The sequence below is a fragment of the Delphinus delphis genome, chromosome 17 (genome assembly GCF_949987515.2).
Source record: "Delphinus delphis chromosome 17, mDelDel1.2, whole genome shotgun sequence".
Taxonomy (NCBI): domain Eukaryota; kingdom Metazoa; phylum Chordata; class Mammalia; order Artiodactyla; family Delphinidae; genus Delphinus; species Delphinus delphis.
In genome coordinates, this window is record NC_082699.1 from 44,655,671 (window position 1) to 44,681,924 (window position 26,254).

The window sequence follows — 26,254 nt, forward strand, 5'->3', positions numbered from 1 at the left end:
AGGATGTCATGTCATCTATTGGTGAAAGAGAACCGCTCTTTGTTCTTTTTCTCGGCAAAGCTCCTCTCCTACTGCCATCACGAGGCACTAATGGGCGCTCAGCCTCCTCATGGTTACTGGCCCTGGCACCACTGTTTGGCTCAGATATGGGCAATAAGCCAGCTCTTCCCTGGTACTTCTGAACCTGGGGCCTGAGAGCAAGTGTTTCAATCTCTCTGATGGTGAAGTAGTGAAATACTGGGGATAGAAACGACGAGTGTCTCAGCTGAAAGAATAAACCTGAACAGAGGAGCAGGGAAAAGCGAGAGAGCAAGAGAGGAAAACCTCACATTCTGAGTTCTTGGCACCTCTTATGCTTGAGGCACAGCTTAATCGAAGACCTTCCCAAAGCTTATTTATATGAGCAAATAAATTGTTTTGTTTGGATTTGGTTTGGTTTTTGCCTAGCTTAGTTTGAGCTGGTTGGGTTTCAGTCAACTGGATTTTAGTCTGCAAGGAAAAGAATCCTGATGAGTACTGACAGGGGTCTATAAAACTCAAGTTTTCATTGATCTTGCTTCTAACCATGAGTTAGGGGTTTCCAGATCTGCTAAAAATGCCACCAAATAATTATCACTATTATACATTCTTTGGACAATTTTCAAAGTCCTTTCACAAGTCAATTTTATTCTGGTATCTTGTTTTCAGTAATTTTCAAGAGTGTTTTACAGAACCATGTTTACTGAAAGTGATTTATTAAAAATAAGGTTATAAGGATAAAAGTTGGGAAATGTTGAACACTATCTCTTGGAAAGTCACAATACAGATGATCATATTAAAGTCTCTGAGAAGTGTTGTATTAAATAAAACTGATCAGATAGTTTACAGAAATAACTGATGGATTTTAAATGTATGAAAAAAAGTTCAAGTTCACTTATAAGTAAACACAAATTTTAAAACTATCACTATTTAAACCAGATTGGCAAATAAAGAAAATCATGTTACTACACTGTTTTGGGTAGGATATGAGGAAACAGGAATTTGCATGCATTGTTGAAGGCAATGTAAATTGCTATATTATCTTTGGAGGACGACTGACAATATTTATGATAAAAATACACACAAACTTTGACTCCCTCCTTCTGCTTACAGAATATTATCTTATAGATATGCTTCTGCAATTGCATGAGAATATTCATTTCAGATTTCTTTTTCTAATCAAAGACTTGAAATAACCTAAACGACCACTATATTGCACTGGTTATACAAATTATGATTCAACCATATAGTGGAATAGTATGTGCCCATTAGAAAGAATGATATAGATCTAAACCAAGATTTCAGCGGCACCATTGCTGCTCTGGGCTAGATAATTCTTTATTGTAGGAGGTTGTTCTGTGCACTGTAGGATATTTAGCAGCATCCCTGAACTCTACCCACTAGTTGCCTGCGGTACCCACACCCCCCAAGATGTGACAATCAAAGATGTATCTAACATCATCCCCAGTTGAAAACTACTGATCCAAGTGAACCAATATTTCCCCCGAGATATATTAAGTGAAGAAAGAAAGATGCAGAAGTGTGTTTAGTGTGCTACCACTTATGTAAGCTATTTACCTATATCTAGCTATATATTGATTAAATAAGATGCTTATAGATGTGTACAATGATTCTGGAAGAACAGGAAACTGGTACAATTCTTGATTTTGTGAAGAACTGGGGGACAGAAGGTGAAGTGAGAAGAAATCTTACTTTCATTTTATGTGCTTTTCTACTGTTTGAATTTTTATCATGTGTTGAATATATATGCATTACTTTTCAAAGAAGCCTAGAAACTGGCTTAACTTTGTTTAACCCAACAGCTCCTAAATTATATAATTCCATGATTTTCCCCCTGAATAACACGCAGAATGTACTTTAGGAAACATTTCCTTGGTTCCCTTTCATTGTATCATTTTTGAGGATCCAATAGTTTTCTTATTTGAGTCTAGGAAGTTACTAGTTTTAGAAGGTTTTGATCTGAGAAGTACAGAGAAGCCCATTTGACAAACTTGACTTAAGCAGAACCACTGTAATTGAGTTCAGTTATGCCAAATGGCTAAAAGTTTATTAGTCTTGCCTGCCTTCCAAAACCCTGCTGATGCAAATTAAGTTGTTCTTTCCATACAGCATTCACTTTTAGCTGGCCTGAAAAATTTTCCCTCCTCTGTTTCTTATAAACATGGTTTCCAGTTGTTCTGTGGTGATGCTCCAGTACTTGCTCGAATCCTTGCTAAACTCTGCTGTTTAAGATTGAAGATGGTACCTTCTTATTAGAGTAAACATTTACTAAGGGTATAGTAGGTGTCCAGTACCATAAAAGGCACTTTGCAAACCCTGTCTCTGTTACAACAACCTTGCAAATGTGATATTATTGTTCCCATTTTTCTGATGAGGAAGATGAGGTTCCAAAAGTCACTTGGCCAAGGTTACTCAGCTTCCACGCGATGGGTCTAGGATTCAAACCCACCTCTTTCACCCTGGAGAAAGCCTGCACTCTTTCTGCTGAATTCTGATTCCTTACCCTATTCTGCTATCACAGGTCTTCTGTTTCCTCAAGAATAATTTTTCTGCTACTTTAAATGCATCTCAAGCAAGATTTTTCCAATTCTTCAAGGATTGTGCTAAAGGCAGTCAGAGGTTGGTAAAAATGCTACTTCTGTATCCCATAACAAAGCCTGTGTTGTCAAGAGTCAAGTCTTATCCCCTGTCATGTGTTATATTTTGAAACAAATTTGTAAGACCACTGACACCCCCCCCACCGTCTGAGCCTATTATTATTTTAATCTCTGCTGAAGAGATACAACTGCCCAAACTGATTAAATTAAAATGCAATTTAGGTTCAGAAAGTTGCATGTCTAAAGGAATAAAATGTACAGTTTCCATAAATGAGTTCCTAAGATTCTAGCTGTCCAAGGTACATTTGGGTGTCTGCAGCTATTTGCAAACTGAATTGCCTTTGTTCCCCAAGATAGGGATGATTTATTCATCTCTGCAGTAACCAATCTCGACCAAATATTCATTGCCCACCCAAATCTGTGTAACTTTTCAAAGGATTGAGATACAAATGCCTTTTGTTCAGCCACAAAGGACATCAACTGAGCCTAATGTTAATAGTTTCCTCGTGCAGTTACATTTAACAAGATACATAGTCCATTAGGCTCTTGTTTAAGGCCTTGGGCATAAAATGAAAAATTTTCAGCAATTAGTTTGGCAGAATTTCTGGCTCTTGAGGTCCCTGAGGCAACCGGTTAAAAATCAGTAATGTCTAACGAGATCATTTTCATCGTGTTTCTTTTCAATTCACTGTATCAGGCCTTTCCTTTGGTAGTTTTCAGCTATTTCAGTCCTCTTTTTAGATTGCATAGTGTTTTCCAAAGTATTTTCAGGAGGAAGCTAATCCCCAAAAGTGTTCTGCAATAAAAGAGTTTCATAGTTAAATAAATTGGGGAAATGCTGCATTCTATAGATATTTTTTGGATAGCTGCAATATGCATAAGCAAAATAAAGGCTCTGAGAGGTGCTATAATAAAGAAACGTGTTTAATTTGTTTTAATCTAACTTCTCTGAAATTTGTTGAACCAGAGATGACCCCTCTTCTCCCTCTCTCTCTAACACCCATTAAATCTCACAGTGAATTTATTTACCTTTGGAAAACACTGACATTGGTTACTGCAAGGTCAAGGGGACAGTTTACTCCTTTAACCCTTTCTGTAGTGAGACAATTGGGAAGTTTGGAGGATGCAAATTCACGGGAACTCCAGACTTCAAGTGAGACTCATGGCAGGGTGCCTGCTATGTAGACATTTGCTAAATGTTCACTGAATGAATAATTCCTTCTGTGGAAAAATGAACTTTATTGTTTTAGATCAGCTTTAGATTTACAGAAAAGTTGTGACGCTAACGCAGAGTCCCCGTATACCCTGCACAAGGTTTTCTCCTGTATTAGCATCTTCTGTTACTGTGGTAGATTTGTCACAATCAATCAATACTGATATGTTATTAACCAAAGTTCATACTTTAATCGGATTTCTTTTGTTTCTACCCAATATCCTGTTTCTGTTCCAGGACCCCATCCATGACACGAATACATTTAGTCGTCATGGCTTAGGCTCCTCCTGGCTGTGACAGTTTCTCAGACTAGCTTGTTCTTTGGTCACCTTGACAGTCTGCAGGAGTACTGATTAGAATGGTTCCTTTTAATTTTCCTCTTCCCCTTTTGCTATTTAATTGGTGGAAATCAACCATTGGGGTGCCCTTTACAGTTTTTGCATAAACCTGTGAACAAACTCTTCCAAATGGGAGATGAAGGACCCCTGGATTGGGAGAGCCAGGAGCACAAGCAAATGCTGAACGAACCAGGGTGTGGACAGCATTGCAACTGGTATACTATTCTTCTTGTTTGTACCACCTTTTTCTGTTTGTTTTGTTTTGTTTTATAATTTTTATTGGGGTAGAGTTGATTTAAAATGTTGTGTTAGCTTTAGGTGTACAGCAAAGTGAATCTGTTATACATACACATATATCCACTCTTTTTTAGATTCTTTTCCCATATAGGCCATTACAGAGTATTGAGTAGAGTTTCCTGTGCTATACAGTAGGCTCTTATTAGTTATCTATTTCATATATAGTAGTGTGTATTTGTCAATCCCAATCTTCCAGTTACCCACCGGTAACCATAAGTTTATTTTCAACATCTGTGGTTCTATTTCTGTTTTGTAGATAAGTTCACTTGTAGCCTTTTTTTAGATTCCACATATAAGTGATATCATATGCTATTTGTCTTTCTCTATCTGACTTACTTCATTCAGTATGACAATCTCTAGGTCCATCCATGTTCTTGCAAATGGCATTATTTAGTTTTTTATGGCTGAGTAATATTCCATTGTATATATGTGCCACATCTTCTTTATCCATTCCTCTGCTGATGGACATTTAGGTTTCTTCCATGTCCTGGCTATTGTCAATAGTGCTGCAAGGAACATTGGGGTGCATGCATCTTTTTGCTTGCACTGCTTTGCTTTTTGCTTTTCTGTTTTCTCCTTTTTTATCTTCTTTTGTTACTAGCAGGTGCCTTGGAGGTGAGGAAATGAGATTTTTCAGCTTTTCACATCCCTCAGTGAGTCCCCTTTAGTTTACACCTCTCCTCTGTATCAAGTGCATACTCGGAAAAAACAAAGCCCACTGGGATTTGACTTTGGCAAACTCTTGTGCTCCTGTGGTCTTCATCTCTGGTCTTCATGTTAAAAAGGAGAAATGCCTTGCTAGGCTTATTCTGGTATTTTAACCATCCCTATGCCTGTGCCTAGAAATCTTGCTATGAGGTTCCTAGGCTTCAAGGATAAAACCAGATCTTTTCTGATGTTACCATCACTGGGGGTTTTCTTTCTCTCAAAAAAATAAGATTTATGCTAATCAAGTGAATGTGTATACTTCTTAATTTCTATTTTTAAAAATAATATCCTCATCTTTTTTCCATGGAGGCTTTCCTTGTTGATTATTATAGTCTTTTAACATTAAGGTTTTACCACTGAAATTGCTGCTTGTTTCTTCATAAGGGATTCAGTGACTTCTCGTAGAGAGACCTCACTCCTCACCTCATGTGCTGGAACAGGCAAATTTTGCCAGGAGTTTTGAGTTCATCTCTGTCAACTGGTCAGTTCCTCAGTTGAGTAAATACTAGACTGTTTCAACAACATTTGCTCAATTAATCTTCTCTAACTGGCGTTATTGCTTGTTTGGAACAAATTTCTTTATGACTTTGCTTAGTCTTCTCACTGCCTCCCTCTTTCCCTTTCTTTCTCTTCCTCATTTACTTCCACCTTGTTTTCTCTCCTCTGCACCGAGCTCAGGTGTGATTACGTCCAATAAAAATCAAAGTGTGAAGAATGGTGTGCACTCTGTAAAGTTCTCAGGCAGTATTTGCAGTTTGTTAATCAGAAAGGATTTCTGAACTGAGGCTGTTTTGGGGGATGGGGTAAGGGAAGAGGTTTGGTCGGGTATTTCTGCTGCTATTTGCTTATGCTAGATATGGGTAAACTATTTTTGCAAAGGGCCAGACAGGAAATATTTTAGGCTTTAGGGGCCATACAATCTTTATTGCAACTGCTCAGTTCTGCCGTTGTAACAGGAAAGCAGCTGTAGACAATACGTAAGCAAATGAGCATGACTGAGTTCAATAAAACTTTATTTATGAACACTGAAGCTTGAATTTTATGTGATTTTCATTTGTCACGAAATGGTATTCTTTTAAAAAATGTTTTCAGCTATTTAAAAATGTAAAAACCTTTGTTATTTCGTGGCCCAAAATAGGGGGAGAGAGAAATTTGGCCTGCAGATTCTAATTTGTCATCCCCTGGCTTATGTCAAGATTCCAAGATCCCCCTTATACCAGTCAACTAACAACCAACCAGAAACCAACCAACTACCAATCAACCACCAAATAAACAACAAACCAACCATGCAGCAGGGTTAAAGGAGGTAAGGGAAGGTGTCTTGTAGAGGATCAAGCCATCCGAGTTGATAAGGGGGAGGGTGTTACAGGCAGAGGGACTGAGCTGTGCCTGATGCTGTGTGCCTGCTAAAGCTAGAGGACAGGGCTAGCCAGAGGCCACTGATGCAGTGACATTGTCACCTCTTGGGCATGTTCACATTAAAGACAACTACCATTTATACGGTGCTCACTCACCGGGCGCCGGCAACTCTGCTTGAAACTTCTGATGGACTCTTCACTTTCTTGTGCAGTAGGTGTGGTTGTCCCTCTATGAGAGACACGGAACTGCTGAACGCCTTGCCAAAGTCAAACAGCTGGTGACAGAACCAGGATCCGAACCCCGGCTGGTTGACCCACAGCCTCCTTCCGTCCCCCGCTCCATGCAGCCTCTTCTAGGAAAGATCTCAGAAAATCAAGGCAGTTATCCTGCCGGAGTTCCCCAAAGCAAGCTTTATCATGCTAAATAGGAGACAGCTGGTAATAACTCATCAGTATCTGTTAGGATCAGCAAAGGCTCTGAACTGCTGACTTCCTTCATCTGCCACTTTAGGGGAAGAGGCAAAGAGATGTAATGGGAAAGAACACCTGAGCTTGACTCCTGGCTCAGCTGTTTATTATCTGTGTGATTTGCTTAGCTCCCTGAGCCCCAGTTTCCTTACCTGAAAGGTGGGGAATAAGAGAAACTGCCTAGCAGACTCATAAGAATTTAAAGAGACGATGCATGCAAACAACTGGCATAGTGCTTGTCACAAAGTAGGCACTAACTCAAGGCTGCTACCCTTCAAGCAGTCATTGCTCATTCATTCTATAAGCATCTATTGAGCGGCTGCTGTGTGCTGGGCACCGGGTAAGCATTGGGATAAACACATGAGTCAGACATTTCCTGCCTCCAAGGAGCTGACAGTTGGTAGAGTGACAGGCACATAAACAAATAAGTTTGACCACGTGCCACAGGAATACGTGGGGCCAGAGTGAGAGCACATATGAAGGAGTGGGTATTTCTAAGTGAATAGGTAAAGGGACACAGAATAGGCTTCAAAGAGGAGGTAGCCGTGTTTATATCCAGGCAACTCAAGCTAGCTGGTCCTGTGCAACTCCTGTGGCTGATCTCTCACCAACATAAATCTTGTCTCCGGGAAAAGATGAAAAAACAACCCACTTTTCCTAAAAGCATTTTAAAAATCTATGCAAATTTTGGAAAGCAAAACAGGAAGTCAAATTATAGGCAAGGAAAACACTCCTTCCTTAGCAAGTCTCTTTGCTTTGGAAGTTTCCTGCCAGGATGTTGACCAGAGAGAGAAACGGCCTGACTAAGAATCATTTGTTCCTCAGGAGTTTCTTTAAAAAGAAGCTGATTTCTTTATTTTCACATTCTCTGTGGCCTCGGGAAACACCTTCTACAAAAATAGAACTATCCAAAAGAGATTAAGGAGAAACGACTCCTTTCGGGCTTAAACTGTCCATGTATGACAGTGGCATTACTGCCTTCGAGTCTGCAGAGTTTTTATATAAAGCACGTTACAGCGGGAGGGGGCTGGGACAGGCTGCCTGAGTTTGGGTTCCGGCTCCACCATTAAATAGTTATGTGACCTTGGGGCTGTTGGGAGAGATAAATGAGATGATACCCATACGGTGATGACCAGGCCACCTGGCCCAAGAAATGTTAACATTTAGTTATCATTTTGTTTCCTCTTAGAATCCATCTATTATAGCCCATGAGGCTAAGCATGGTCTGTTCCACCTTCCCCGTGTGGTTCTGTGCTCCTGGTCACTCTGTCCTCTTCTTGGTTCAACACACGACATGCTCCCCCACTGAGTCTTCTCACCACTGTGCCTTTACCGTGACCAGCTCTCACCTCCCCCTTCATCTGTCTGACTGCTATTCATCCTCTGCATCTCAGCTCAAACAACTTGCTCAATGAAAACCTCCCTGACCTCCCAGCCTAGGTGAGGTGCCCTGGTGAATGTGCCCATACGTCTGGGAAGTTTTCCATTGTGACAATGTCACACTTGCAGTTACTTGTTCATGTCCAATTTCAAACTAGAACATAAGCTACGAGAGGCTGCTGGCTCCAGGCATCTAGCGTGGTACCTGGAGTGTAATTATATTCTATAGATACCTGTTGACTGGGCAGTAGGTAAGCAGGTATTATTATCCCCCTCACAGAGGAAGAAACCAAGAAGCCAGTGAGTATAAGAGCAGACTCATGATCACACAGCTAGGGGTCTGAGGACCCAGGACTTGAATCCTGGCCTCTGTCTTGAAACACAGTGGTGCTTCCAGGAAAAAGCCCCAGCGACTGAGTTTAGAGTACTTGGACTCTCATTCATCTACTCTATAAATGTGCAGAAATGTCAAAAACCTACTATCATGCCACAGAAATATTGGAGCTGGGCCTCTCTCTCGATGAAAACCCTCTCTTTTCAGTCCCAAGCAGGGTCCTTTCTCAACCCTTTCCTTCTTACTGATAACACAAGTCCCAAGGATGTCTTTTGCTTACCTCTTCTTCCCAGGGTTCCGGCAACTCTTCACTGGGAGCCCCTTTCTTTGCTTAGCTTGAGGTTCAGAATAGTGTAGAGGCATGCATCCCACCCTTCAGTTTCATCCTCTGCTGTGATTGTGAGACAAGCACACAATCTCATTTTTATATTTTTTTTTTGCGGTACGCGGGCCTCTCACTGTTGTGGCCTCTCCCGTTGCGGAGCACAGGCTCCGGACGCGCAGGCCCAGCGGCCATGGCTCACGGGCCCAGCCGCTCGGCGGCATGTGGGATCTTCCCGGACCGGGGCATGAACCCGTGTCCCCTGCATCGGCAGGCGGACTCTCAACCACTGCGCCACAAGGGAAGCCCCTCATTTTTACTTTTAAAGGTTTTTACTGCTTGGTGGAAATAAAGTCACATGCATACATATACACATATACCTAAAGACAAACACTGGGGAGGCAAAAAAACTTCAAGAAATCTCAAAAGTCTCCAGTAGTAATTGTCCCTGACTTTCATCTTTCCTGTCAGTTATCATTTGAGGGGACTGTCCTGGATGCCCCCATCCCCATCCACATGCTCACGTGGCTGATGGGGGAAGGCCAAGATCAGGCATGGTGCCCTAAGTTCACAGAGGAAGGCTTTGTAATGAAACTCAAAATAGGAAAGAAGAGAGATATTTAAAAAGTATAATAAAGACCTAGTGGGTGCTAATTGCAGAGATTAACCAGAAGATGATATCTTTAGGGAGTGCCACCAGTGAGGAGGGGACCATGTGTGGAGATGGCCTAGCTAGAGAAGTAGTAACACTGACTCCTTGGTGGACTTACTTCTCCCCACAGAAGAGCTACAGATACTTCCTCCAGATCAAAGACAAGGAGGAAAGCCCAGGAGTTGTGGGGGAATGGGAGGAATCAAAGCAAAGGAAATACAACCTTTCACAGATTTATATTTTCACAGTTTTCTTCCCATCCTCGTCTTACATTTCCTTGGGACAACTGGTATACCCTATTCCATCACTCTTTTCTTTCTTTTTTTTTTCCCCTGATGGTGGACCTTCTTCTACTTACCAGGTTGTCATGCAAGATACCCAGATAACCCTGTTAGGGTGAAAAAATAGGAGCCAATCAATTGGTTTAAGTGTTCTAGACCCAAGTTTCATTTTGCTTCAAAGCAATAAGCAAGGGACTTCCCTGAGGTCCAGTGGTTAAGACTCCATGCTCCCAACTCAGGGTGTCCGGGTGCGACCCCTGTCAGGGAACTAGATCCCGCATGCTGCAACTAAGAGCCCACATGCCGCAGCTAAAGGATCCTGCATGCCGCAACAAAGATCCCACATGAAGCAACGAAGATCCCGCATGCTGGCAAGCCAAGACCCAGCACAGCCAAATAAATAAATATTAAAAAAGAAACGTATTAAAAAAAAAAAAAGCAACAAGCAAGTCCCTTCCCTCCCAAATCTCACCTGCAGCATATAGGAAAAGTCAAATTAGGCATTTCTGATGCAAAATTGTCAGGGGGCCCAGGTTCGATCTCTGGTCGGGAACTAGATCCCGCACGCACGCGACAACTAGGAGTTCGCATGCCACAGCTAAGGAGCCCACGAGCCGCAACTAAGGAGCCCACGTGCTGCAAGTAAGGAGCCTGCTTGCTGCAACTAAGATCCGGCACAACCAAATAAATATCTTTAAAAATTTGTTGGAGTAAGGAAAGAGGAATGAGAGAGATAGAGTCTTTCCCCTGAGAGACATTCATCTGAATGTCTTTTGTCGGCTTGAACAGTAGGGTCATGTGGTATAGCCCCCGTCCCTGAAAAACATGGCGATTCCTAGGAAATGTTCTATCCATGTGGACCAATGATTGAAGGAGTGTTACGTAAATAAAAAGAAAGGGGGAAGCTATATGCCCTTCCCGTCAAGAGCAGAAACCAAGCCTTCATCTTCTTTATATCTCCACAGCATAGTGTAGGGCTTGGCGTGAGAGAGCGTATCAATAAAGATCTGTTGAACAGAAGAAAACTTTGGAAATGAGGAGAGCTGAGAGCACTGTGATTTGATGCAGGTTGAATGACTGCTGGGAATGGCCTTTGGGAACAGAAGAGGAGGAAGAAAAGATTAGGGGAGCTGACTGGAGGTGTGTGTTCACAAAAGGGGAAAGCGAGTTTCGGGAAATTTATGTGAGCAGGAAATTAGGGGAGGATCATGACTTCCAATACCCAGGGCCACATGTAGTGTAGCCTGGCCTGATTGTGTGGACGTGACCTGACCCAGATAGCAAGACCTTATTCCTCAGTGACAGAATAGATGAGGCAAAGGACTGTTGGTTGGGCTGGACAGAGGATGTAATTAAGAAGTAAATCTGGTATCAGCTATAAAATTGGAACTGCAAAAAGCACTATCAGTGGCTTCCCTGGTGGTGCAGTGGTTGAGAGTCTGCCTGCCGATGCAGGGGATGTGGGTTCGTGCCCCAGTCTGGGAGGATCCCCCATGCCGCGAAGCAGCTCGGCCCGTGAACCACGGCCGCTGAGCCTGCGCGTCCAGAGCCTGTGCTCCGCAACAGGAGAGGACACAACAGTGAGAGGCCTGTGTACTGCAAAAAAAAAAAAAAAAAACTCTATCAAAGTAAGTTAAGTAATGAGACTATGTACTTCTGGGGATGTTCAATCACTGAGTATGTTTTAATCAGACAAGACACCGTCAAAGAAGGATACCAAGGAGAATGATGGAGAGAGCTGTTAGGAAACAGTGTGGTCTTTGGAAAAGAAAGTCTTCGACAAATTGTGAAGACAATGAAATGAAGGAGGAGAGAAGATAAAGAATATTTTTAACAGAGTGAGTGAGAGAAAATAGAACAGAATTTTATTTTTTATATTACTGAGGATTAGTTTGACTTCAAGTAACAGAAAATCCCCCAAAGAGAGGCTTATACAAAGTATGAGATTATTTTTGTCTCCTGTGATGGTCCAGTTAGGCGACCCAGGGCTGGTGTGGAAAGCGCTTCAAAGTCCTCAAGGCCCCAGGCCCCCTCGGCCTCCCACTCTGTCATCCCTAAGAGTGGTCAGCCTCCTCATGGCCCAGGATGGCTGGGTCCCGGCAGAGGGGCTGAAGAAAAGAGGGCAAAGAGCAGACACTGGGTGTCTTGTAAGGAAAATTCCCAGGCACTGCCGCATGATACTTCTGTCCCCATCTCATCAGTCAGAACTTAGCAACAGGGAAGCTGGGACATAAGGTGTGGTGTCTGAGAACCCATATCCCCAGCTGAAAAACAAGGGATTCTGTTACTGAAGGAGATTTTTAAAAATGGATATAGGGGCTTCTCTTGTTTTCTCTGCTACAGTGCCATAAAATATATATATATTTTAAAAACCATGGCTAAGAGGTTGTAACTTCATAATAGCTGAAAATTATTCTCCAGATCTTAATGAAAATGATTTTTAAAGTGAAGATTCCATCCTAGAATTTTATCTTGAAGCTGATTAGCCTTGAGACATAATAATCCCCTCATTTGCAGATAACACTGGATTTTACTCCACGGTCAAGGCTGTCTAAAGCAGTGAGAGCAGTTGGTTTGTCCAGGTCTTTATGACCCTGGCTTACTAACTCTTTCTCAGAGTCACTTTTCAAAGGAAAATAAATCCATTATCATCATTACATTGTTAAATTCAGCGAACTGTAAACCAACAATGTGAGCCTCATGGAAACCTGTCCTCACTCAGAAGCACAGCTTTGCAGTAACTGCCACACTGCGTTCCTTTGGTTCTGAGCTCCAGCAGCCAACTCCCTTGGTTTACTTTGTGTTGTAGCCCATCCTAGTGCATCTCTCCCCTCTGCTGTCCACCCTGCCCACCAATGCCTGAAGACTCTTCCGAGGGCATTGCTGACAACGTGGAACTGTGCTCACCATGTAACTAACATATTGTGCTCCAGTGCCCACTACCTTAAAACAACTTCTTGGCCTGGCCTCCCAGATACATCAAAATCTTACTCACCCTGCTAATCCAACAGAGTTTCCTCTGAAATGTTGCTATTACACCTGGTATTTGGGGGAAGATGTTAAAGGTATTTTGTGCTTTCCTCCACCATTCTATGCCCTTTGCCTCTTATTGTTACCACTAGGTGATTAGTGGTCCGCTCACTAATAACATAATGGGCTCTGTGGTTTAAACAAAATCGGTTTTCCAACAGGAATGTTAAGAACCCCAGAGAAGTAACATACCTATGTTTAAATGCATTAAAATAGATTTATAATGGTAAGCATATATTAATTATTAACATGAAAAACTAAGCCAATGTACCAACTAGAAAAATAATTGAAAAAAAATTTAAGTACAAGCAAATCATTCTATCTTTTTTCTTCTTGTGGTAAGAACACTTAATATGAGATCTACGCTCTTGACAAAGTTTTAAGTGTACAAAACAGTATTGCTAACCATAGGCACAGTATTGTGCAGCACGTGTCTAGAACTTTCTTGCATGACTGAAACTTCATACCAGTTGGACAGCAACTCCCCTTTCCCTGTCCCCCGGCCCCTGGCAACCACCATTCTCCTCTCTGCTTCTAGGAGTTTGACTACTTTAGATATCTTTCTTTGAAAGAAACCAGTTTGTTTAAGTGTTGTTGGTTCTGCTTTTTAGAAAATGCCTATCATTCTCTCTCTTTCCTCTTCTTTACTCCTATCGATTACCTATTTAAGTGCGAGAGATCTGTGAGCAAAAGGAACTACTAATATCTACTCTAATTAATATTCAGTTTATTAAAGTTGAACACTTTACCTTTTTTAAGCCTTCAAACTTAACCTATAAATCTAACTTATAAATTTTTTGTAAATACAGTGATTTATGTAAAAATGAGAACGACTGCTTTTTTGTTATTTGATTAGTGTTCAATTAACTTATATATTTAAAAAGACTAAGTTTCCTCAACTGACCACGTTTACACATGTAATTAAGTTTCCTAAAATATTTTTCAACTACCCTTACAAATTTGATATATTTGGTTTTCTGAAATATTTCAAATGCCTGATGGGGCAACACTTACAAAACCCAGCAAGTAAAATCTTTCTACATCTCAATTAACTCTTACAAACCTAATAAAACTAACTTATATCTGTCGTAAATTGGGTTCTCTTAAACATTCAAACACTATTTACGAACATGTTCAATTATTTTACAACTTTCAGATGAAAATCACAAATGGAGTACCAATTTATCATTTCAAAATAAAATCACAAGGCTAATTGGTTAGATTCTCTTAAACATTTCAAACTCCTTAAATAACACACACAAACTTAACTCATAAAACTTAACACGGAAGTAATAATACTACAAGTTTGATTGGCTTCATCATCTGCATATTTTTTCTACGTCTTTTCCATGGAAGTAAAGTCACTTTAACCAGCCAAGGGGAGCAGGAAGGCAATTCAGGCAGGATGGAGTTATTTAGAACTGCCATACAGATTCTCAGTAAGACATACAAGACTAGGATTTTTTTCCTGGATGATCCTATCTGAGCAACGGGTTAACACACTGAGCTGCTTTTCATAGTTGGATTGGTTCTGTCTACTGTGTCACCGGAGGAGGAGTGTGCCATGCATCCCAGAGTGTCTTTCAAAGTTCACCCTTATCCTAATTTTATCATAGCCTCTTTCACTTTTTAACACATGATTTGGGTAGATAGAATTCTGCAGTCCCCCTTGGGGTGTAGCCTATCTTTTCACCAAGTGATTAGATTTAATTGAATTTTCCATCCTCTTCAGTTTATAGAACTCTTTGTATCTTTTACTTCATTATCTGTTTCATTGTGGCAGAGACTGGCTGGGTCCTCACCTCACCTGTTTCCTCTTCTTCTTGGGCACAGAGCCAGACTTCGTTTCACATCTTCTCCTGCAGTTAGGTGTAGCCATGGGGCTGATTTTCGGCCAATGAAATATGAGTAGCCTGCCCCATAAAACCTCCCCAGGCTCTGTCATCCAGGATCTTTCCTCTTCTGCAGGCTTGATGCTGAGCAGCAGGGCAATCATGGAAGCTATGTATTAAAGATGGTAGAGCCATGAGTTGCAAGGGCTCTGGATTGGAAAAGTGGTTATCTCACTCAAGGTCGCCTGGTGAATCTGTGGCAAAACTCCAACTAGACACAAGGTCTCATGATTCCCAGGCTGGTCTCTTCTTCAAGTTAAGCTGCATCCGTTTTGGACTTGACCTGAGTGAAAAATAAACTTCAATCATGATGTTAAAGCAATTATGTATCTTTTGGAACTGTTTGTTATGTTAACTTAAATGACCACTAACCTTTGTTTATTGTCATTAGAATGAAAAATCCTTAAAGCTGGTGATAGTGATGAATCAAATTCATATAATGTTAGTTAACGCTGCACGTCCTGAGTCAATGGAAAACACGAAGTGGAGGTGTTGGGTATATGATTGTTCAGAGTCATTCTTGCCCTTTACATCAAAACCTGACCTAACTCATTTTTTTCAAATAGAAACTAACACTGTGAGACTTGTGCACCATTTTAGATACCTTTTTAAAAAACATCCAATAAAACAAAAATCAGCAGCCCATTGACAATTAAATCAGCTACAATTCATGAGATAAAAATAAACCTATTGCTCAGCTATAAATATTCTCAGTTTTATGATCAGACAGAAGAATTTCTCCAAGGGCTTTGATAAACAGGAAACTATGTGATACAATGGACAATATCCTTGACAGACAAAACAATGTATCAGCTACTCAGTCTCTTAAACAGGCCAGATGCACATATTCAAGGCATTAAATTGAAAATAATTTAAAATAGAGATTTTTGTTTTCTTCTAAGAAATAAAAAGGTATAGTACTGTAACAAAGTTCAATAATAAGGCTCCCATTCTTTTTTTTTTTTTTTTGCCTCTGGTTACTTCACATTCTGCTTTTGGCATCTGAGGTTGCTAAAGGTTATGGGTTTCTGAAAGCATTGTTTTCATGCGCAAACAGGCCTGTAGTCAGACAGCTTTGTGCTTACAGACCAGTCACAGTTTCCCTCTTCGGTTCTACACCAACTGGTTCTGCCACGTGTGGGTTGCAACTGCCTCAGGAAACACTTTAATCTAAATGGAACAACACACATTAGATTTGAAAATAAAACTACTCATGAATGTATTTCTTTCAAAATTGATTGTACATCTCCCCCCACCACACGCAAAAAATTAAAACTTAAACTTCTCTGTGAGAAGAACCTGCAGGGACAATAAAAACAGACTTTAGTACTGAAATCCACAGGAGAGAGAAAAGAGGCAAATGATGGACATTTAGGAAGAAGTGTTAGAATAAATATTAGTAAAGCAGAGGATGGGTATGTAATGAAGTTCTTTCCATAAATTGTATCAGTGATCAGTGCATTCAAGTAGCAAAAATCTGACTAAAAGCGATTTCAACAAACAGGGTTTACATTTCTCCAAACACACAAAGGGTAGAAGTAGGCAGTTAATGGTGTCGATTCATCAGCTCAGTGATGTGATGCATGCTAATATCTCTGCAGTTCTCTTGGCCTTTCTTTATCCTAACAAGATGACGGCCCTCAAAGTCTGCTGTAGCTCCAGGCATTATACCACTTTCAAGGAAGGAAGAAAAGGAGAAGTGGGTCACAGTGACAATACTTTCCTCTTTTATCAGAAAAGCAAAAGCTTTCTCCATGTGACTGTGTCAAATGGACTTTCCTAGCTACAGAGGCTGAGAAAGTGAACACGTAATGATTGGAGATGGGCAAAAGGAGATGGGAAGGGCCCCAGGTGGGTCAGCCAAACAACAGGTGCTGGAAGAGTGGATGGCTTGTAGTACTCACGCCTTCTTGGTCTTCTCACAATGCGTTTCTGAAGCCAAATAATTCTACACGACATGCTTTTCTCAGTTCATGTGAGACATATGAGTAGGACTTCATGCTTTAGAGAAAAATAATGCTGAACTTTCCCATTTTTGTCCTGCCATCAAGTAGTGACTTCCCCCAGCTCATCTTCCTCCCTATCTCAAACATTCAAATACTCATAATGAAATCCTACCTAAACTTCCTAAGAAAACACACCAAATTATCCATGAACATGGCGGAGGAAAGACTTCCTGGTTTCTGAAACATTTCACCTATTCCAAGGAAGAACTTTGAAAATCAGCTAGCAAAGGAATTTCTAGAAAGTAACACATTTAAAAAAGACAATCACAAAATCCAAAAATTCTGAATGCCCAATATAACCTATTAAAAGAGATTTGAACATTAAAAAATAAAGCCAAATTCCCCTTTTATATTATGATAGATGATAAATCCACCTGGAATGGATCCAATGGTACTACAGCCTTTCCCAATTATAGAACCTTCACATTTGGGGGCTATTTTATAATACAAAGAAAGCATAGCATATTCCTGCTGAAAAAGAGCGAATGGCAGCCCAGCCTCCCCGCCCCCTCCACCTTACCCCTACCCCCAACCCACCCCAAGCTCTGAAACAAGGCAGTGAATTGTATTTAGCTGTAGCTTAAATAGGGCTGGTTTACCTCTGATTCCAGCTATGTATTCGTCTGGGTATGCTGCTAGGCGAACTGTGCTTGAGAAGAACTGGCTCAGTAATCCTGGGCTATGTTCAGGTACAATTAGGCACAATGTCTAGCAGAATTTTCCTCTGTGATATCTTATTATATTTAAGCAAGGAAATTAATTACAGGGCAGCACTTGCCTGATTACATCTCTGAGTTACATTACTGCTAAAGACTGGACAAGGTGGTCACAATATCCTGGCTGAATTTGAAAGCATGCTTCCTGTTATGAGGCCTCTCCAGCTGAAGAGAAGAAAGAGTGTGTACAAAGAGGGAGAAAATTAAGTCCACATGGTGAGTTGCATGCAATGAAATTGCCTGCTAGAAAAGGGCGGCATAATCCCCAGATCAGATACGTCTAAGTTCTACCTCCAGGAAAACATCTTCAGAGGGAAAGACTCTTACTCTTTTATCAGTCTAGAATCCGCTATAGAAAGCCTATAGAGAGCTCCGGGAGTTCCCTGGCGGTCCAGTGGTTAAGACATCGTGCTTCCACTGCAGGGGGCACAGGTTCAATCCCTGGTTGGGGAACTAAGATCCCACATGCTGCGTGGTGAAGTCAATAAGTAAATAAATAAATAATCCAACGTCTAATTGTTTAAAAAAAAATCCCATAAATATAGCTAATAAGATGGAATGAAGCACTGATACATGCTACCACATGAGTAAACCTTGAAATTATCACACTTCAGTGATAGAAGCCAAACACAAAAGGCCATACGATTCTATTTACATGAAATGTCCAGAATAGGCAACTCCACAGAGACAGAAAGTAGATTAGTGTTTACCAGGGCCTGGAGGAAATGGAGAATGAAGAGTAAGTGCTAATAGGTACAGGGCTTCTTTTTGGGGTTATGGAAATGTTCTGGAATTAGAAAGCAGTAGTGACTATATTAAAAACCATGGAAGCATACACTTTAAAATGATGAATTGTATGTTATGTGACATATACCTCAATTTTTTTAAAAGCCCACTTATGGGAGGAAGTAATTGAAAAAAATAAATGATGAGGGACTCCCCTGGTGGCACAGTGGTTAAGAATCCACCTGCCAATGCAGTGGACATGGGTTTGAGCCCTGGTCCGGGAAGATCCCACATGCCGTGGAGCAATAAGCCCATGCACCACAACTACTGAGCCCGCGAGCCACAACTACTGAGGCTCACGCACCTAGAGCCCGTGCTCCGCAACAAGAGAAGCCACCGCAATGAGAAGCCCGCGCACCGCAACGAAGAGTAACCCCCGCTCGCTGCAACTAGAGAAAGCCTGTGCACAGCAACGAAGACCCAACGCAGCCAAAAATAAATAAATAAATAAATAAAATTTATTTAAAAAAATAAGGACTATACTAACGCACACATTAAGATGGAATAGCACATATTTTGGGATGTTGAACACTGTGGTAGAAAAAGCAGTGGGCTGAAAATCAGGAGCCCAGTAACTCTAAAGTCACTTAACTTCTCTGGGCCTCAATTTTCTGGTCCTCACACAGCATGCGACAGCCCTGGCAGAGATCCTACTACTTTCGAGGTGCGCCTCAAAGTGGGATTGCCTTGACTCCGCCTTTCCAGAACCCAGTTCTTTGGGGTCAAGTGCTTTTGGAAGCCAAACAGGCTCCTTCCTTCTCTCACAACTTCCACCTCCTTCCCTCAAGTCAGTCCAATTCTGTGCCTCTGACCAGGGTAGCAAATCTGAGGCCAGAGTTCAGGCACAAGATCCATGTACAAGTTTTTTAAACATTTTGAATGACAGTGAGTCCCCTACATTTGAACCTTCAAGTTGTGAACTTTCAAAGATGCAAACGTGCGTTCCATCAACGTCAGGCCTGAGTGAGATTGCAGCCTGCCCTCGGTCTCCCATTGCTGAGGATCCTTCAGCTCTACCATCTCCCATCTCCTCTCCCTCCTCTAGTCGGTAACTCTTCTTGCCTGTTCACTCGATGCCAGCCCCTGTACGCCAGCTGTTGTACTGTACTACTGTACTTTCCAAGGCACTGTACTGTAAGATTAAAAATGTTTTATTTTTTGTGTTTGTTTTTTATGTATTATATGTGTGAAAAGTATTATAAACCTATTACAGTACTGTATTATATAGCCAATTGTGTTAGTTGGGTACCCAGGCTAACTTTGCTGGACTTACAAACAAATTGGACTTACAAATTGGACTTACGAACGCACTCACAGAATGGAACTCGTTCGTATGTAGGGGACTTACTGTATTTATGTCTTTAATGTCTTTTAGCTATGTTCTGTAGTTTTCACTGTGCAAGTCTTTCACCTGCTTGGTTAAGTTAATTCCTAAATATTTTATTCTTTCTGATGTTATTTTAAATGAATTGTTTTAAATTGTTTATATGGTTCCTTTTCAGATTGTTCATGGTTCATGTACAGAAATGCAACTGATTTTTATGTGTTGATTTTGTATCCTGTTACTTTGCTAAATGCATTTATTAGTTACAACAATTTTTTGTGTGGAATCTTTAGGGTTTTCTACATGTAAGATATCAACTGTGAACAGAGATAATTTTACTTCTTCCTTTCCATTTTGGATGCTTTTTACTACTTCTTCTTGCCTAATTGCTCTGGCTAGAACTTCCAGTACTATGTTGAATAGAAGTAGTGAAAGGGAACATCCTTGCCTCATCCCTGGTCTTAGAGGAAAATCTTTCATTTTACCAATAAGTATGATATTTGCTGTGGCTTTTTCATATATAGCTTGTATTATATTGAGGTAGTTTCTTTCTATTCCTAGTTTGTTGAAATGCAAGGAAAGTTCAAGATATGGAAAAAAACCACATGATCATCTCCACTGAGGCAGAAAAAAGCTGTTTACAAATTCAACACACTTTCATGATAAAAAGTACTTTGGAACTCTGGAGTCTGTTGAATTTTGCCAACCAAGATCATTAAAAAGCACTACTGTCTACTATTATCATTATTTTATAAATTTCTTTATTTCCTGCCACCAAAAAAATATGTCATTTGGGATGGGTATATTCTTATTCATTCATTCAACAGGTATTTATTGACCACCTACTATGCGCCAGGCACTGTGCTAGATGCTGAGAATACAGTGGTGAATGAATAAGATGGATATGACTTCTGCCCTCTTAGAACATCAATCTAGTGCAAAATATGAGCCTGTCTAAAAAATCTCATAAAGCAAACAAATTTATAAGATAATATCAAGCCATTTAAGTGCCGTAATGGAAATAACCGAGTACAGAGAGTAGACTTAGCAATACACCATTGGTGGGGAAGCAAGTCAGTGAAAGGAATGAGGAATGGAGTTGGTGGATACACAAGCATCTCTTATTATGTTTTGTGCTCTTCCATATGTTTCAAATATTTCATGGTTAGGTAAACTTTAAACAATTAAAGTAAAATAAAGAGGTATTCTATACCTCTTTATTTTTCCCTTTTTCTTTTTAATCCCAAACTCAAATTATGTAACACTTTAGAAATCTATTGTGTGAGAGTTGCTTTCCAGCTCTACACACACATCAGAATCACCTGGACCCTAAAAATACAGATTCCCCTAAACTTATCGTGGTCATCATTTCATGATGGATGTGAGTCAAATAATTATACTGTACACCTTAAGCGTATACAGTGATGTATGTAAATTTTATCTCAATAAAACTGGAAGAAAAAAAGACTATAACTAATAGAAAATTTAAAAACACATACACACACACAAATAGATTCCACAGATTTCCATCTCCAGAGATTCAGATTCAGTAGGCTTGGGGAAGGGCTCAGGAATCTATTTTTAAAAAACACCCTGATGATTCTGATGCAACCACGTAGGATTCTTATTTGGGAACCACTGATGCAAAGCAAGTATTGGTTGTGTGCCTAGAAAGAGTTGTGTGCCTAGAAAGATGCATGTATTTTAAAAAGAACTTGCTATTTAAGAGTAGACAGAACGATAATTTTTGTAAAGAAAAGAACTCTTTGTAACATGAATAAAAGCTAATCAGTTCTATGCATCCAAGTATGTATACATTGTATTTCCTTCAAAGAGGGCGCATGTATAAAGAAGTTGTCTAGGAGCATTTTTCCAACAGAGAAAGTTGGCCCCTTCTGCCTATCCATTATTTTCATCTTAAACACCAGTTTGGATGTGCTAAAGTAAAGCTTTAGTTAGTAACTTTGGTTAGGTCACAAGCTCATCTCTGGATGTATCAATGAGCTATGTTTTTTCTCTGGCCATGACCAGCCCATGTGCCTTACAGAGACCAACCCCTTGTAAGCCTCTCTCTGATGGTGGTGTCATAGCGTCCTGTCTGCTGGGTCTTTTAGGTATTACCTCTTTGGGCTCCAGCAATACTCACCCTCTTCTCCCACCCCCAGCCCCTCTGCCCAAGCAGGAGACCCCTAGAAAAGCTTCCAAAGGACTTTGTCAACGTTTGGCAGATAAAGATGATAAATGTCAGCCAGGACTACAACATCTCCTATAAACTCAAACTATAAATCATTGTGCTATTTCAACACTGTCACTTGCTGTGGGGTTTTTTTTTCTGATTAGTGTTTTTCCATTGCATTTTCTTCCCTCTTTCTTGTGTGTAACCAGGAAGCTGAGCAGGGTAGCCTGTGAGGAAGGCCGGCCTCCTGCTTGAGTGCGCTTGGTGAAGAAAGCCCTGTTCCCAAATTTCTGAGTGCTTTGGGGCCCCTAAAGGATAACCCATCTGAGAATGACTTCCAGGTAACTGAGCTAGCAGATGCTGCCCAGCTCAGGAAAGAAGGCTGCCCTGGGCTTTGTCACTTTGTTGAGAGGCAGCTGTACATTTGCTGGCCCTTCCTGTCTGGTGCAGGAGGGAAGGAAGGAACAACTGTTCTCTTTCCTTCCAACTGCATTGAAAACCATGACACACGGGGCTTTCTCCCAAGGTCCAGAGTGACTCAATTTCAGGTGTCAAACATATTTCCCAATGCTGTCCATTAATTTTAATGAGTTAGACAAATGATGATGCAGAGAAGAATAATTTTCTAATCAATAAAATTGATTAGCAATGTAATGGTCTAGACTATAATGTAGGTGTTTATCAATTAGCTCCTGAAGTGAGCCAGGATCGCTAATGGTGTTTGATGTAACGCTGGAGCAGACACACCTGGATTTGATGCTTTCCAGTTGGGCCTCTTACCCATGTATACTTGAGCAATTTTCTGAACTTTTCTGAGCTTCAATGTCTTTATCTATCAATATAAAATGGAAATAATATTACCTGCCTTTTAAATTTGCTCTAAAGATTAAATAAAACATTATATAAAAGCACCTAACATGGAGTCTGGCACCTACTGGGTATTCAATATATAATAACACACATACGATACCTGTAGACTTAGCGCTATATATATATATCACTTTATTTAATCTACTCAAAAACTCTGTGAGGCAGGTAGTGTTATGATCCCCCACTTTACAGATGAGAAAACAAAGACACAAAGAAGTTAAAGAAGCTTGCCCAAAGTTGGCAGCCCTAAGTGGTGGTCAGAACTCGAACCCAAGCTGTCTGGCCTGGGACTTTGTGCTTTCAACCATTTACACTAGTGCTCTTCTAATACATGTTTTCTTTCTAATCTTCACCCCTGTTCAAGTGACTACAAAATGCAAATTTTTAGGCCCTTTCAGGATACCAAAAGGGGATGCTGGCTTAGGGAGCATGGCTTTTCTCTCACATTATCTATAAACCCAATAATATGTCACAGAGTCTCTTGGCTAGAACAGGGACACCAAGAACTAGCGGTTATCTTGTTAAGTCACATGGCCAAGGTCAAGAAGATGCATTTTCCTGTTCTGGGGCTACAGGCTGCTCATTTACCTTCCCCTTCCCCTCCTCCATCTCTATTTCAGGCAGTCATCTTGCAAAAACATATTCTTTAGTCATGAAAGATATATGATTGGAGTGCGTGGATGAATGCATTCAGATTCATCACCGCTAGAAACATCTTTATGGGAAGAGAATACCATTGTTATAGAAAAACATGGGCTTCCCTTTCACAACTCCCCAACTCTGCTCACAAAGAGGGATTTCAGAAAAATCCCTTCTGCCCACACTGTCTTCTGGTTCCCTGTGTGTGTGTCTGTGTGTGTGTTTCTGTGCCTACCCTTCTATCCTAACTTTTGTTTAAGGGATTTGGCATTTATGTGTATGATTTATGAATTACTAAAGAAAACTCTGCCACTTCTTCCAGGGCTACTTAATAACTATTAGAATCAAGTGGTGTTAAAACAAGAAAGGATTTAGGAATTCAAAAATAGCACATCTGAGTATCCTGGCCTGTTTCCAAAAGTATGTCTCATGCAAACTTCCTCTCTCATAAAGTATCATTACAGCATATTATCCTAATAAACATCCACTCTGGGAAGGGCGCTGAAACAAGGCATGCCAAAATTTGGCAAGGCCGAATCTTTATCAGGCAACTATAAACTTCTAAAATTTTATTGTGAAAAATAATCCCACAGTCTGTGTAAAATAATAACGAACATGCAGTCCTCATAACAACTGGTTAATGTCTAAGCATTTTGAGATTTTGAGTGTTGCATGGAAAGGAAAGTGAGTCTAATGGAAAATTCTGATTAATGCCAATTTTGAGTCTAATAAAGTTCCTTTGTTAGCTGCCTAAATTATTAAAACTTACCCTATGAGCCCTTGTTTTTGAAAAAAATTTTTCTTCCTATTTACAGTCATACAAGGACATCTTAAAAATGCTGACTCTTAACCTCTGCTTCTCAAAGTTTTTTAACCCGTCAAGTCTTGGTTTTCTAGGCTGTTGCTGTGCCTGTCCTAACTCACTGTTGGCTTTTTAAGTTGTATCATGGTAGGCTTTACTCTTCACCATTATGATGGGACTGGTGTTTATAAGTGCTCAAACCCATCTTCTCTGATATTATTGGGAATGATTCCATTGCTTCAAAACACTTTTGCTGAGGCTAAGAAAGTTTTCTAGGAAATTCAATAAACAGTCTAAGTATGAGAGCTTGAGCTCTCTAGAGAGAAAACTCTATGCTGGTTATGGCATTACAGCCATATCACACTCAACACACACACATTTTATTTTTTTTTTCCTACTGTAAGAGTAATACCTATTTTGGGACCTCCCTGGTGGTCCAGGGGCTAAGACTCCATGCTCCCAATGCAGGGGGCCTGGGTTCGATCCCTGGTCTGGGAGCTAGATCCTTCATGCTGCAACTAAGATTTCGCATGCCGCAACGAAAGATCCCGCATGCCGCAACTGAGACCCGGCGCAGCCAAATAAATAAATAAATACTAAAACAAAAAGACTAATACCGTTTTTTGTAGACATTTTGGAAAATACGAGGATGGAGGAAGAAAACAAATCATATAGATTTTTACCATCCTGAGAAAGACAGTTATTGATCGGGGAATTTCCTTCCAGTCTTAACACATATATTATAACCAAATATGGATCATACTGTAGACATTGCTGGGTAGCCAGATTACACAATATTTAAAGGATGCTGCTCTGGGTGACTAAAACTCATCTTTAGTAGACATAATACAGATGTGGTGTGGCACTAGCTGGGGCGCTCCATCCTTGGGAGTTTGGACAAAGGGAAGGGAAAGCTTAAGTATCCAGTCAAGGGCTTTAACTCCAGTCTAAACAAGAGCTTCCCTGGGTGACTTCACAGCGGTACTGTAAACCAAGCTCCCTGACAATGATTCTGAGGCTACTGCCAAAAAGGACAGGAGCTGACCTAACAAAGCATACAGAACCCCTGGGTATATATAATGACAAACACTTTAGCTAATACTGATCCATTGGAAAATCAGATTCCTTCCTGCCAGATGCTCAGATGAAGGCTATTCAGAGAGCCACAGTGAATCATTCAACACAGAGGGCTGTGTTGAGAAAAATGAAAGGCTATGTGGTTTGGAACTTGTCTATAAAATGCACGTTGTTGACAATGGTTTCTCCCCATAGTCTACAGAAGTAAATTTGTACAAAGAAGTGGCTGGACTAATTTATTAAGTGCAAGATTGGAAGCCAGAAGCTCAAATCAGGCCTCTGCTGCTGATGTAGTATTCAGTTCTCACATCGTCATTTCTCAGTCTCTTTTCCCAGAGAAACTTTCAGGGTTGACAAAGTGATCAATTGTGGTGGCTTGGCTTTGGGAGGGTAAAGTTTTGGGGTTCGGTCTCTTGCTGCATGAGTTCCTCAAGGCTATTTCCAGATGGCATGTGGTTTTGCACTAACACAGGATGAAGTTCACGGCAGAGGATTATGGAGGTGGCTTTGGCCAAGGCATAAGTCATAAGACTGTGAAGGTTCAGCTCAGCAGTGCTCAGCTTTCTGGAACCTTCCTCTGAGAAATGTGTTATCTCAGAGATGAAGTGTGTGGACAAAAAGGCCTTCATAGCACCAGCCCCAGAGCAGTTCCTATAAGCAAGGGAGAGGGATTCTCTGCAGCCCTGCCAATTCCTGCAGATACTTGCCAGTAGAGACCTCAGATTCTCCTTTTCCATGAGGGCATGAAGCAATGCCCACAAATGAGCAAGGAAAAGCATCTGCTCTGAGCCAGTGTTTCAATCTGTTACAGAGGATGGAAAATGTGCTTGAGGCTTCGAGTTGGGGAAATGTGTTTCTGTTCACTCAGCTCCCATTATAACCACATCTGTTATCAGTAGGGCGGGCTGTGTTAGTATTAATAGCATGACTTTCTCAAGCCTGGAGTTCT

The 26,254-nt window shown here is 40.7% G+C and overlaps 1 pseudogene; it reads right to left on the reverse strand.

Moving 5' to 3' along the window:
• Positions 1–26,254, reverse strand: part of LOC132440339 (sal-like protein 4 pseudogene) — an 89,027-nt pseudogene that overhangs the window by 10,658 nt on the left and 52,115 nt on the right.